This window comes from Pelodiscus sinensis, chromosome 3 (assembly GCF_049634645.1).
Source record: "Pelodiscus sinensis isolate JC-2024 chromosome 3, ASM4963464v1, whole genome shotgun sequence".
Classification (NCBI taxonomy): Eukaryota; Metazoa; Chordata; order Testudines; family Trionychidae; genus Pelodiscus; species Pelodiscus sinensis.
In genome coordinates, this window is record NC_134713.1 from 135,128,134 (window position 1) to 135,141,533 (window position 13,400).

A 13,400-nucleotide genomic window follows, 5' to 3' on the forward strand; every position below is an offset into this window, starting at 1 on the left:
AGAACTTCCTTGGTGAGAACGGGGCCATGGAGTCAGACCTAGTAGAGCTGTGAGACTACCAGCTTGGAAGGCAGCCCCAGATAGGTGCACCACACTATATTTCTTAATATGCTAGTAGGAAGGCTGGCATTTAATCTTGTGAAAATAACATGTTTCAGCTGTGCTAATGTAGAACCCACTGACAGAAGTTCAAAGAACTGTACAAAATAACTTTTTGGCACTTCATATTCTCCTATCAACACATCTCAGACAGGCTAAGCAAGTCAGACCCACAATTGTTCTAGACCCTGTAGACCCATGTTGTGAAAGGGCATCTTTACTTTAACATGCTTGCAGTGTGAGTCCCTGGTGCTTCAGAAACACCACACCAAACCCAAAGGAAAAAATCCAACTCACCAAAATCCCTAGCCTAACACGGACTTAGCTTCAGTCCCAGTGGGACTGCTCATATGACAAAAATTAAGCACATGCATACAATTTTTCCAGGACTGGGCCCTTAATTGAAGACAAGATGCAACAAATGGGCAAGGCAGACATTAGGTGACAAGGGCAGTCTATGCAGTAACGTGTACTGTGAGTCTGTCTGTGTGCACAGTTCATAAGTGTAATGAAAATATGATAGGAGGTTACTGTTAGGATTATCCTGGAGTCTCCAGGGATTAGAATAATTTTATTAAAGATTATCTTGTGTCCAACCAAATTTGGCAACCCTATTGCTCACCTGCTCCAACATCTGGGCAAGAGACTACCAAACAGTGATGCTCAAATCACTCCTTATAGCTACTCTATAAATGGGGCTAGAGGAAACGGACAAACAAGGTTTTAATTCAGATGGCATCTGAAATCACTTCAGTATATGAAGAGGGAGTATCAAAGTTAGAGAAGGAATTAGAGGAAATCTTTTCAATACGTTCTTTTCTTGCAAGCAACTCTTATAAAACTTGATATTGGTAGGTTTCATAAAACTTTCCAGCACTTCAATGGTAAACTGAGAAAAACTACTCCTTTCAGGAAAATGGATAGAAATAGTGGTGGTACAAAGTGGAATTTAGACAGCTGCGGTGTTACCTCCAGCTCCTGACAAAGGGCTGTGTCTGGTGGAAAGGTCCCTAATCAGCAATGACAACAGAAGGCATTTTAGCCCCCTACGCTGCTCTCGTATGCAAAGAGAAGGCCAAATCCAAAGAAACCACTTTCCTTACTTTGGAAAGAACTGAACAGAAATAGTAAAATATATTTTAACCAATTCACTCAATTATGTCAATGTGAGGAGGGGGATGGGCACATTGCAGTGGCTACCTACTCCAGTAAAATGGAGGGCTTGGAGTATCTCCCTCACCAGTGATCTCCTCTCCTGAGGAGATAGGATTATTCTGAGGTGTACCATCCTACATCTGGTAGGCTGCTGTGTCAGCTATGCTCTCTAATTGAAATACACTTTTATTAAGGACAATCCTTCCCTGTCTGTGTTATTGACGGGGATGCTGATTTATCTGCGCTATTGTGTTTGCCCAGTCTCCCCATATTAAATATGCATAATACCATTATAGTGAACACCGTTAGAATGACTGAGTGAGATTTGCAGGGCTTTCAAAGCACAATGTTTAACTATGATAAAAGGCTCTCCAGCTAAAGGGACGGTTATATGAAATTGGGCCAACAAAGATGATGTGAACAAAGGACGATTGAACAAGAAAGGAGATTTTTTTTTTGAACAAATACATTTGGGAAACTAAAATTTAATAGCTCCAATCAATTAAAATGACTGAAGGCCTGTAAGTCAATATGAAACACAGAAGACTGAGATAATGGACTCTGCTGGTGCCTTATTTCCTAGGCACTGAGCACTAAAACCAAAAATATATCAATGCATCAGATACGAGACACCCCTTTGCAGGTATGATGGGTATAGCACAACTCTCTAGGCCCCAGGGTGACTCAATCCCTAGGAGCGGCCGGTGGGGTCATTGCTATCAATCATGGATCTGCTCAAGGAGCTTAAGGCCACAGTGGGCTTTTTGGGTGCTCCCATGGACTGAGGGTGCATCGAGACTTTGTTGAAGCAGCATATCCCCTCCTTGTCCAGTACTTGTGCTAGTCTGCTACAGGCTTATCAGCCAAGAGGAAGTTATGGATCCCTGGGCCTATCTGTGTGACTTTCCCCAGCTGGAGACCACAGGATTGTTCTTCTAGTGCATTGCTTGAGACGTGTATAGGAGCTAAGGGCACACTAGTCAACATCATCACAAACAGACATTCCTAGCAACTATCCTTTCTGCTCAGGGATGCATAGGTGCATGTGACTTGACCCAGCGGAATACCCCTAGTCATATCTTGAAATGCTCACAGGAGGCTGGCTGATCATTTGGGACAAACTGTATTATACTAAAGCTCCCAAGCAGTGAGAGTGTGAGTACTGAGGCTTTTCAAAAATGGCCACCCCAATAACATAAAGCTAGGCTTATATATTGTTGTGCTCACGCACACAGAATGTCAGGTAGGCAAATAGGGAACTTTCATGCATCGTAGTAACCTCAGCACAGACCAGGACTTCAAGCAAATGGGGAAAAGAAGTCTTCCTGCCTCTCCTCGTTTTGTTTGCTTTTGCCACTATTCTTTGGTTCCCGCATCCCTATTTTCCTCCTACCATTGCCTATTTGTAGTAATAAATAGCCTCTTTAATTGAGCAGCCATGTAGGAGGAAACCACTGGAGTCCCTTCTCACTGTAGTGCAGTTATAGATGTGCAGTATTACTAAGAATGAACATGAAACAAATCCCATGTTATAGACATCCCCAAGTACTTCTTTTGCGGAAAAACTTGCCATCTGTCTACACTGTCCGCTTGAATTTCCGGAAAAGCACTGACGATCTCATGTAAGATTGTCAGTGTTTTTCCGGAAATACTATGCTGCTCCCGTTTGGGCAAAAGTCTTTTTCCGAAAGACTTTTGCGCAAAAGGGCCAGTGTAGACAGCACAGTACTGTTTTCCACAAAAAAGCCCTGATCGCGAAAATGGCGATCAGGGCTTTTTTGCAGAAAACCGCGTCTAGATTGGCCACGGACACTTTTCCGCAAAAAGTGCTTTTGCGGAAAAGCGTCCTGCCAATCTAGACGCGCTTTTCCGAAAATGCTTTTAACGGAAAAATTTTCCGTTAAAAGCATTTCCGGAAAATCATGCCAGTGTAGACGTAGCCGGGTAGTTTGGATCCAAATATGAATTCGTACATTCATTTATAGAGCTCTAAAAAGCCAAATCAGCACCCGGGGTCTTAATGCTCCCCAACTTGGGAAAAGTTGATATTTGGAATCATATCTTGGCCCAAACTTTGTATATTGGGGTCCTTCTCTAATTAAAATATTAGAAGTGATCAAACCTCTGACATGCTCACTTTCATGCTCAAAGGAGAGCATAGGTAGGATATAGGGGCCTCCCAGGCAGAGCAGTATGTTGGGCAGTTCTGTACACAAGAAAGCATGGTAAGAATGGATTTTGTCTGGTTATTGTATTGCAGAGTTTGCTTGTAGTGGATGAATAAAAGAGATCATCCTCTTGCCATTCTCAAAGCCCCACCGCTAGACATGGAAGACAAATAAGTACCCTTCATTTGTTGTCCCTAGTTCAGTAGAAGCATGAGCATTTTTGCTACAGCTCATTGTAAAGCCGAGCAAATATTTTCGCAGGCATTCACCAAACATTTTAAATGACTTCACTTTAACTGTGCTTCCACCTCCTTTTGTGTTCCAGCTCTGAGCACTTGACTGGCAGACACATTTCTAGCGTATGCTAATTTCAAAGGTCTATGTGCAAAATAGTTGCTTGTATGAGCATTTTTTCCAAGAGCATTGCATGCCCGCATAGTCAGGGAACAGAAATAATGCCATGTGAGTCATCAGCCTGCAACTAAGGAACATAACTTGAATTTTGAGTCTTGCATATAGAACACTTGTAGTGAACGATTCACAATCAATAAAGTAAAAATAATTCAGAAATCCATCACTAATTCTGAACAAATTCAAGGATATTTTAGTCTGTCAGATTTTCCTGTTATGCAAAAAGAATCTGGTTTGCTGAACAAGGTGGTTGTTGTGAATTATTCATTCAGCTTCAGTTATCTAGTAACTGAGCATAGTAATAAAAAGGACTGTGATCAGTTGTTCTCCATGCCTACTGAGAATAGGATAAAGATCTAATCCGCAGCAAGAGGGATTTAGGTTAGCTGTAAGGAAAATTATTCTAACTGCGAGAGGTAACCAACCGCTGGAATAGGCTTTCGAAGGAAGCTTCGTGTTCTTCATCACCAGAGGTTTTTAAGAACAAGTTGAATAGAAATCTGTCAAGGATGATCTAATTTTACTTGATCCTGCTGCAGGGTTTTCCAAGGTCCCTTCCAGCCTTCTCTTTCTATATATGTGCCTGTGAAGGCAACAGGGATCAAGTAGCTAAAAGTTTTCTCTTCTTTGTGTACATCAGAGCTTTCCCATCTTATTTTCTTCCTCACCCAAGCCATGTAGTACAGGGGAGACTTAACCTACCACATGCTGAAAAGTCTTGAGTAAGATAAACTGCTCCCATATACTGCTTTATGAAATTGACCATGGTGACTATTTTATGATCCTTTTTTTGCATGGTTTGATTATCTAGTTGCTTACTCATCTTTTGCTTGATTGAAAGCTCATTGAAGTCAGTTGAGAATCTTTTTATTGTCTTCTATTGGCTCAGTATTTAAGTGATTCTTAAGTGAATTAGTTTGTTAGTTCACTTCTTGTTACTCTCTGTGCACATTACTTAGGGCTTTTTGTCTCAGCACAGTTGACTTGAGATATAGTTTGAGTGTTGCCCACACACAAACTCTTTATTTAAAAGCTCCAGGGGGTAGCTGAGTTAGTCTGTACGGGATAAACTTGAAAACAACAAATAGTCTGTTAGTCTACAAAGTGCTACCAGACTATTTGTTGTTTTTTAAGTTTATTCTTTACTTAAAGGCAGTGGTATTTTTAACTCAGTTGGCCCATCTGACAAGCTACAGCTTAAGTCCGAACAACTCTTCAGCTGCCAATACAATCATTCTATTATCAGTTCACATGGTGTTTGTGCAGTGTTGCTGTTCTAATTTAAACTAGGCTAACATGAGAGGGGTTAGGAAGAGTATGGCTAACTTGAATTACTTCTGTAATGAAAATAGATATAGAGACCAGAAATCAACAGATCAGTTCTGAATGCAACTGGGAGGAAAAAAAAGGAGAATTTAAGGTAACCATAAAATTTTTCTCATTTCCTGTATCAGAGTAAAACTGTCATCTGCTTGCTACACATTTGTGGCTGGTAACCAAACTATAGAATCACAAGTGTATCTGCAGGCACCAGATGGTAAAATCTTTGTGTATTTGGTTTTATATCCTGGAACAGATAACTTATTTTAAGATTGCCATTTAGAAACATAAAGAGCTCTCATGGGCTGGGAGGAGGGGAGATAATAACTTGTTAATTAACTGAAAACAAACACTTATCCACTATTCACCATGGAGAAAACTCTCTCCAATTGAAGGGAGCCTTTAAAACAGATTATATAATGTTTTAATCAAAGTAATACTGTACACTTTATTTCCTGGAATAGTCCATTTTCCCCCCAGAGGTAAGCTGCAGAATATGTGGAGAAAAGTGGCCTTTCCACATTCAGTGGGGAAGTTATAACATTTAAAGTTATTACTTTTAAATGGAGGAACATAGCAAATTGTATATCCTTTGAAGACTACCTGCAATTGTTCTTGGCCCTGCACACCCATGAAGAGAGGATCCAGGGGCATAAGGCTCTGCTCAGCAGATGGAGTGCAGGTTAGAAAGTCTCTACACAGTTGCTATTTCTCCATCCTATGCTAGAAGGATGGAGCGTGTATGGGACACAGTGGGGAACGGAAGGAACCTGAAGCACAGCACAACCAACATGCTGACGGGTGCGGCCGAGTCAGTATGCAAGAAGATGCTATTTCAGTAGACCAGCGGTTCTCAAAGCGTGGTCCGTGGATCGCTAGGGTTCTGCAACCATCTTGCAGGTGGGCTGCAGGCTTGGGGGTTGCCCCCCAGTCTCCCCAGCAGTGGGGAGCCTCCACTGATGCTCTGGCCCTGCCCCCGTGAGGTTGGAGTGTCAACCCCAGCTTCCTACAGTGCGGGGAAGTGAGCCTTGCAGGACAAATCTGGCTTGTGGGAAAAGGAAGCAGCTTCGTGTGCTGTGGCTCCCTCTCCCCTCCCAGCTGGGGGACCAACAGAGCAGAAGACTGCTCACCTGGAAGCTTTTGCTACTGTTCCCATTGACTGGAATAATAGCGAATGGGAGCACAGGAAGACATGGCACTAGGTAAGCACCCCCTCCTGCCAAGACAACGTATCCCCAACCCCCTCATGTACCTCCTCCTGCTTAGGCCCTGCACACTCTCTCTCCTCCTGCACTCTCCCTTCCAGACCTCCCACCTTCAAGCCACTCCTGCACGCAACCTCCCTGCGAGACCTCCAAGCTCTCACCCCCCCATCCATTTTGTCATCATGGATGGTTGACTTGGTGGGCTGTATAAAGGTCTGCCTTGAGCAGGGAGGACCGTGGGACAAAAAGTTTGAGAACCACTGCTATAGACCACTGAGCGGCTACTCAATTCCTCTTATTCAGGTCAGCCTTTACTCATCATTGTTGCTTATCACTTCAGAACCTCAGCCAAGATCTGGTGTTCTCAGTTGTCTCACGTAGTCAGTAAGGGGCACAGGATGTAGCCAGCAAAGATGATATTGGGCAATGTTCAAGTATTTGCCTACTCTCATAATTGGTATCATTCCTCAGTGTCCACTTGCTTGTATTGTCACTACTAGCCGTTGCCATTCTAGCTCTTGATTTAGAGTATGCTAGTGTCCTTGTCAGTTCCTTGAAGGAGTTGTGAAGGAATCCAGTTCTGTGAGATATTGACATCCTGCCACTTTGTCATTCTAGACTTCCACTGTTTATATATTGCGAGGTGGGGGAGGGAAGAGAGTAAGTGATTTTCAGAGGCAAAGTTCTTTTTGGACTTTCTAGGTGTTGGAATGTGTCTGTTCAATGGGAGTTTGGGATTATTCTTTCCTGTCTCACTCTACTTTACTAAAGGCATCCTGCCTTACTGATTCTGTATGTAACTGCTGCAAGTCAGCATAGCAATGGTGTGGAAGTCCGTTTCAAAGTACCTGTGTTTGTCCTTGAGATTAAGTTAAATGTCAATTTTGTGTGCATGCCTTAAGAACAGCTATACTGGGTCAGACCAAAGGTCCACCTAGCCCAATAGCCTGTCTTCCAACAGTGGCCAATGCCAGATGCCCCAGATGGAGTGAACAGAACAAGTAATCATCAAGCGATCCCTCTCATAAGCATAACTATGGTGGGGTGCAGTACTCCACAGCTGAGTAAGACAGGTGAGTCTGGTTGTTCAGTGTCTAGAGGTCAGCTATTTATTTTGTGTTGGCCAGTTTCTGCGGTAGACAGTTTCTGGAGTTGACTTTTTTTTGTCAACATCTTGATGTTTTCTTTGAATGTTAGTGATCCAGCTCTTCCCAATTCTGTTGAGTCTTTAAAACATGCTACAATCTGTTTTAATCAAGCAATATCGTACATTTTTATATCTTAGAATAGTCACTTTTTTCCAAAAGGAAAACTTGAATACATGAAGGGGTGGCCTTTCCATGTTCAGATACATTATAAATAAGGTTAGTGACAAATGGAGAATGTTAGCCAAGTTCAGCTTCCTTTTCTGTATTTCAGAATTATATGGCTACTGTCAGCTCATAAATGTTGAACTGCTCATTGTGGATTTTGTTGTCTCTGAGGAGCGAGTGAAATTCCTGCTAAATTTGTTTTCTCCCATGCTTTCCTTGGTGGACTGATTTACCGTTTGGGAGAGACTACGGTGAAGCACTATGGTAATTGTCCATCAGGAGTCAGCTTGTGACTGGTGACCCAGGCTGTTTTGCTATTGTAGCACAGGTTTGTTTCATTCAATCGGCTCTCTCCAGTGATATCCACCAGACCTTTCAGATCTCTCTCATGAGCATTTCCCTGAACCTAATGGATTTTTCACTAAAGGAATCCAAGTCAAATCATTCTGAATATCTTTTATTTTGTTGGCTTGTTTGCTCTGAGGCCCCTGATACATAGTGTTATCCCACATTTCTGGGGGATTTTTTTTTGGTAGCCTTTTTTACCAGGGAGACAAATTTTCCATAGTACTTGTCAGTCATATTAATTATGGATCAACTTAATTCAGAAGTAAAGCTTTCCAGTCTAGCTTTTTGAAGGTGCCAATATCTTGGTGGGTACTTTTCAGTTCAACCAAGGAAAACAGACTCTTTTACTTGCACTGGTCTGTGCTGAAGTTTTCAGATTGCAATGACCCCCTTTCTGAAGCTGCCTGTCTTTTCAGAGGCTAAATCTGCCAAAGCACACAAAGCGTACAAACAGGTACACTTATCCTTGAGGTGGCTGAGCAAGGTCAAATTCTTGTCTACTGTCCACTTCTCTTCTACTTCCCTCCTTATTGTCACTGGAGTACCCATAGATGGTGTGACTGAATTCATCTATGGCAAGGCATGTTGGGTTTTTTTCTGTCAGTTGGCAATGCAAATTGTTCATTTGGTGACTTGTAAACAAATTATTGCTCTTTGGTTGAGGTCAGCCATAAATTTTACAGCAATGCTTTTCATCAATGCTGTGTCACGTAGGGTCTCATGCGACCATAGGTGTTGCTTCTGGGGTTCTCACCAATCTGTGTACCAAAAAATGTCTGGTGCTCTTGTCCCTCTTTTGTACAGGCATGTGATGTTCGCTTTCATGTCAAATAGAAGGCTGATATTCTTTGAAGATAATCCTTCCATGCTGAAACTGCATTCAAGTGCTGTTTTTGGCCTACGCCCTGAAAGGGCCTGTTCATATTGACATTGGTTTTCCTTGGCAGACTTGGTGTGTGTTGACAGACTTGGTGTCTTCCATGATTAGTTGAAATTGGAGACTAACTCTCCCCGTGTAATCCCCTGTATCTGACATGAGCTCTAGGCTTTAGTGGATCTACTGGAATTAACCATCAATAAAAGGAAATACATAAACCATTCTAATGTGGTGAACCATGTTTTACAACTAGAATACTAAAATGAGCCTACTTTTCACCCTCCTAATGTAGTTTCATACATTTTGGTAAGTAGGAATAATGGGGGGAAAAACACAACACAAAATTGGACCAATGAAGTAAATCTAGACAAAAGAGAAGTTAGGCTCAATCTTATTACTTACCCAGATTAAAAAAAATCAGACACCAAACTAGGCATCTACATCATTTGAGTATAAGTAATTTGATTAAGGCTGGTAGAAGAAGAGATTCTGTGCTTGTGAATCTCTGGAAGACATCCTGGAAACAGAGGAAATAAGACTTGGGATGATATCCTGGTCTCGTTAAAGTCAATGGAAGTTTTGTCATTTACTTAATTGTGGCTAAGATCTCACTCTTGTGTTCATACAGAAGATTCTCTGATATGTAGGGAGCAGAAAAGCCTAACACATGGCTTTAAAAACATAAACGATATCTGAGAGAGTACTGCAGACACAATTCATATTGATGAAGCGAAGGTGAGAGAGACTCTGCATTTCTGTGCTTTCTTATTTGTGTTGGTGTGCAAAGAGGGCCAGTAAAAAAGTTACCAATATCCCATTATGTTATTTCTATAAAACAATTCATACTATCGTCTGCCTATTTGAGAATATGCCATTCTAGGACTGTGACCTCTGGGATGATGGCAGGGAGCCTGGAGACAGTTTTCCTCCCTACTTTGTACTTGTTTGATTTTTCCATAGTTGAACTTGTTGAGAAGGTTGCTTCCCAAATGGCCCTGGGGTGGGGCAGTGGCGGGTCTTTGCAAGCAGAGGACCTGTGTGAATTTGCAAACTAATGGGACTAAAAAGGAGCTGCCAGTGGGAGAGAGATCCATTATTTTCCCCTCTGTCAGCATGAAGGGCTGAAGAAGTCATTCCCTCAATGGACATTTCTCTTGGCTTGATGGGAGACTTGCACCTGGGCCACTCGGAATGCTATGTTTGCCATTCTGGTGCCCCTTGATCCCTGAGCTTTCGAGTTAACTCTTTCAGGAGCTGGAATCCCTAGAGTCCTTTCAAAGATCCCTTATGACTTACAAGGAATATTCCATGCCATACTAAATTCAGGAGTGGCTACCACTACTAACAGCTTTATCCCATTCCATCCCACTTGTTGGCCTCTTGGGTTAACTAGGTAACCTAGCTCCATTCCAAATTTTTATTTTGCTTACTAGTATGCCAACAGCAGATCCCCTTTATGGAGAAATTGGTGATAATCCAGGTATATTGTAAGTGTCCCATGTGTTTTTATTTACACATGTGGGTCCACGTTGGAACAAAGCTGGTCAAAGAGCCTACAGGGCAAACCCTTCTTCTGGAAACCACAACCCAATATCAATGCCCCATTTCCAGGAAGCAACTTGTCCTCAAGAATCATGTGAGCAGAGTCCAAGGCAGAGAATGGACTCTTCTGCAGCTTGCCACACCTCAACAAAACCAAAAAGTGTCTTCCCACTCGCACCCCTTTTCTAACTTCTCTTTCTTTGTGTGAATAGGAGCATCATCTAATGACCTCTGCCAAAGACTATCTTAGGCACCAAAAGTATTGGTTACAGTGGGGCAGGCCCAGGTACTAGACCACTCTCTGAGGGGGCTTGGACAGGGTGCAGTGATAACCGGAAACACAGAGATTGTAAAGAGGAGGTAGCAGCAGTATTTCCCATGATTTTTTTGGCATTAACTCAAGGAGCAGCCAGGAGAAAAATTCAGATTCACATTTTTCATTAAAATAAAACAAACAGCTATTCTGAGGGAATGTGTCTGTTGTTTTGTCTTTTCTGTGACACTCTGAATCAGCGGAGGGTGTAATTGCTGCTGTTAATGAAAAGGAAAGGGGGAAAATGAAATGTCACACAGCCCAAATTAGCCTGAAAAATTGGGCAATGGCATGTCTTGTCTGTGGAGGCACCCTGTTTGAAAAGCACTGGGTTGCTGCAGTCTCATCTCAGTATAGTCATGTGCCTGATGCCGGGGAAAAAATGGCATATTGCACTTCCAGGAGGGAGTGGTGCTTTCCCTCCCAGCAAGTGTGCCTATGAATGGTCCTCAATCACAATGCTCCTTTTTGTCCTTATAAAATGTGATTGTCCATTTAAGTATGTATGGAAACAGGGAACCTTCCAGCCCTGTTCCAAGCCTATCCCTTGGGGCTGTGTCTAGACAGCACCCTTCTACAGGGATGCCGGAATAGTGCGCCTGCTATTTTGGGAAATAGCAGGTGCTTTTAAAGATGTGGTGTTGCTATTTCAGGATACTTCCAATATCCCGAAAAAGCAATATAGTCTAGACATATCCTGCATCCAGGCTTCCCTTGTTGACGGTGCTGTGTCTAGACTGCCGTGCTGTCCCAGATCAGCTGATTGTTGGCACAGCGCAGCGGCCATTTTTATTTTAATGAAGCAGGGATTATTTAAATCCCCACTTCTCTCACTATGCCGAATAAACTATTTTACATGGCTCTGTCGACAGAGCCATGTAGTCTAGACGTAGCCTTAGTGAGACTTTTAAGAAACCCTGTAATGTAGGTTGTAATTACAGCCTATGATTACAATCTGGTAAGTCTTATAAGAGCATTCACTCTGAACCCATTAGAATATATTCCCAATTATCAAAATAGCATGAGAGATGATGATTTTATTTGGATAATTGAGAGGTAAGGAGCCATTCAGCATCAGGGCTACTTCTTAACTGTGGGAGACTCATCCTACTCCTCATAGTCCTGGCTGAGGGTCTATACTCTGCCCTGGTCATTCCTTCCCATGACAGTGTGATGGCAGAGGGTTCCCTTGTGCTGCTGCAGGCTGATGAGACCTGATCCCAACAGGCACAAGATGGAGGAGCCAGCAGTGCCCTGCCACAACCCCCGCTTTCCTGGCACAGCCATGGCAACGGGGCTGCAGAGAGCAATATGCATGGCCTCGGGAGTCATTCAGCAGCAAGGTGGCCTCCCCTAGGGCTGGGCATTCATTAGTGTCCAGCTTAGAGCAGAGACTCCTGTCCAAGATGACCTCTTCTGAACCTCCCTTGTCCCCCAGCGTGAGATGCCTGGGACAAGTAAGGGCTCTGGCTAATGCAGAGATCTGATAATAGGGTTTCAAATAAACAGAATGACATCATAGGTGTGGGAAGTGGAGGATACCCCCTGATTTGAAGTGGTTTCCATTATATCTGGGGTTTACAGTTTGGTTCAATGGCTCTCAGCACTCCTGCCACACTAATGCATAGGATAGTTTATCAATTCTTATAGCAGTGTATCCATGTGCACACTGAGCACTAATTCTAGGGAGGTGCTCAGTATTCACTAATGGCATTGCAATAAGAAACTATAACAAATTATCCTGTGCATTACAATGCACTTTGTAGTTTTCTACACACTACTCTCACCATACCACATGTGATATATTTGGATAAACCTAGTCAGGAATTAACAATTACTGTTTTCAGTTTTAAAATCTCTTAAGTAAAACTCTGCCCTTTCAACAGTCCTGAATACAATTGTTTGGAAAGGTCATTGTTTCATCATTTTTTTTTTCTTATACTAGTTTTCTCTGGTCATGTGTTCACATTCTGTCAGCTTTTGAGGGCAGGATCTATCTAAAAAACAAGCATATGTATGAATCGCATTTGGCATGGTTGGGCCCTTATTCAAGTCTCCAGGCACTACCACAATAATTTGCTGCAAATGACACGAATATGCTTTTATATTATCTTAATGCAGCATCTGACAGCATTAAATAGTATACTTTTAAAATTGTAAATACTGATGCAGAGTACCATGGAGCACTGCCCCTTTGTAAGAAGACTGCATGAAAATACTAATCAGCTACTATGACAAGGAAAAAAATAGCTTAAAAATCTGTGTATGGGGGGTGGAACTGACTAGTGTAATATAACACAGTAAGCTTCAGGGGGTAGCCAAGTTACTCTGTTACAGAAAAAAACAGCAAGCAAATAGTATGGTAGCACTTTATAGACTAACAAAATATGTAGATGGTAAATGAATGTTTGTTTCTGTCTTGATAATTTAAGAAACACTTGACTCAAGTTCATGCCATCTGTAAAGGCCCTATGGCCCAGATGAAGTACACTTATTGGGAAAAGTGAATGTAAAAATAATATCATGGGATACCATATTTATTTCCTGGAAATTTTCATATCACATGTGTTCTTACTTTTTTTTTTTTTTAATTTCTAGTCCTGCAAACTCAGCTTAGGATCTAACAGATGAGTTGAATTATTTACTTCT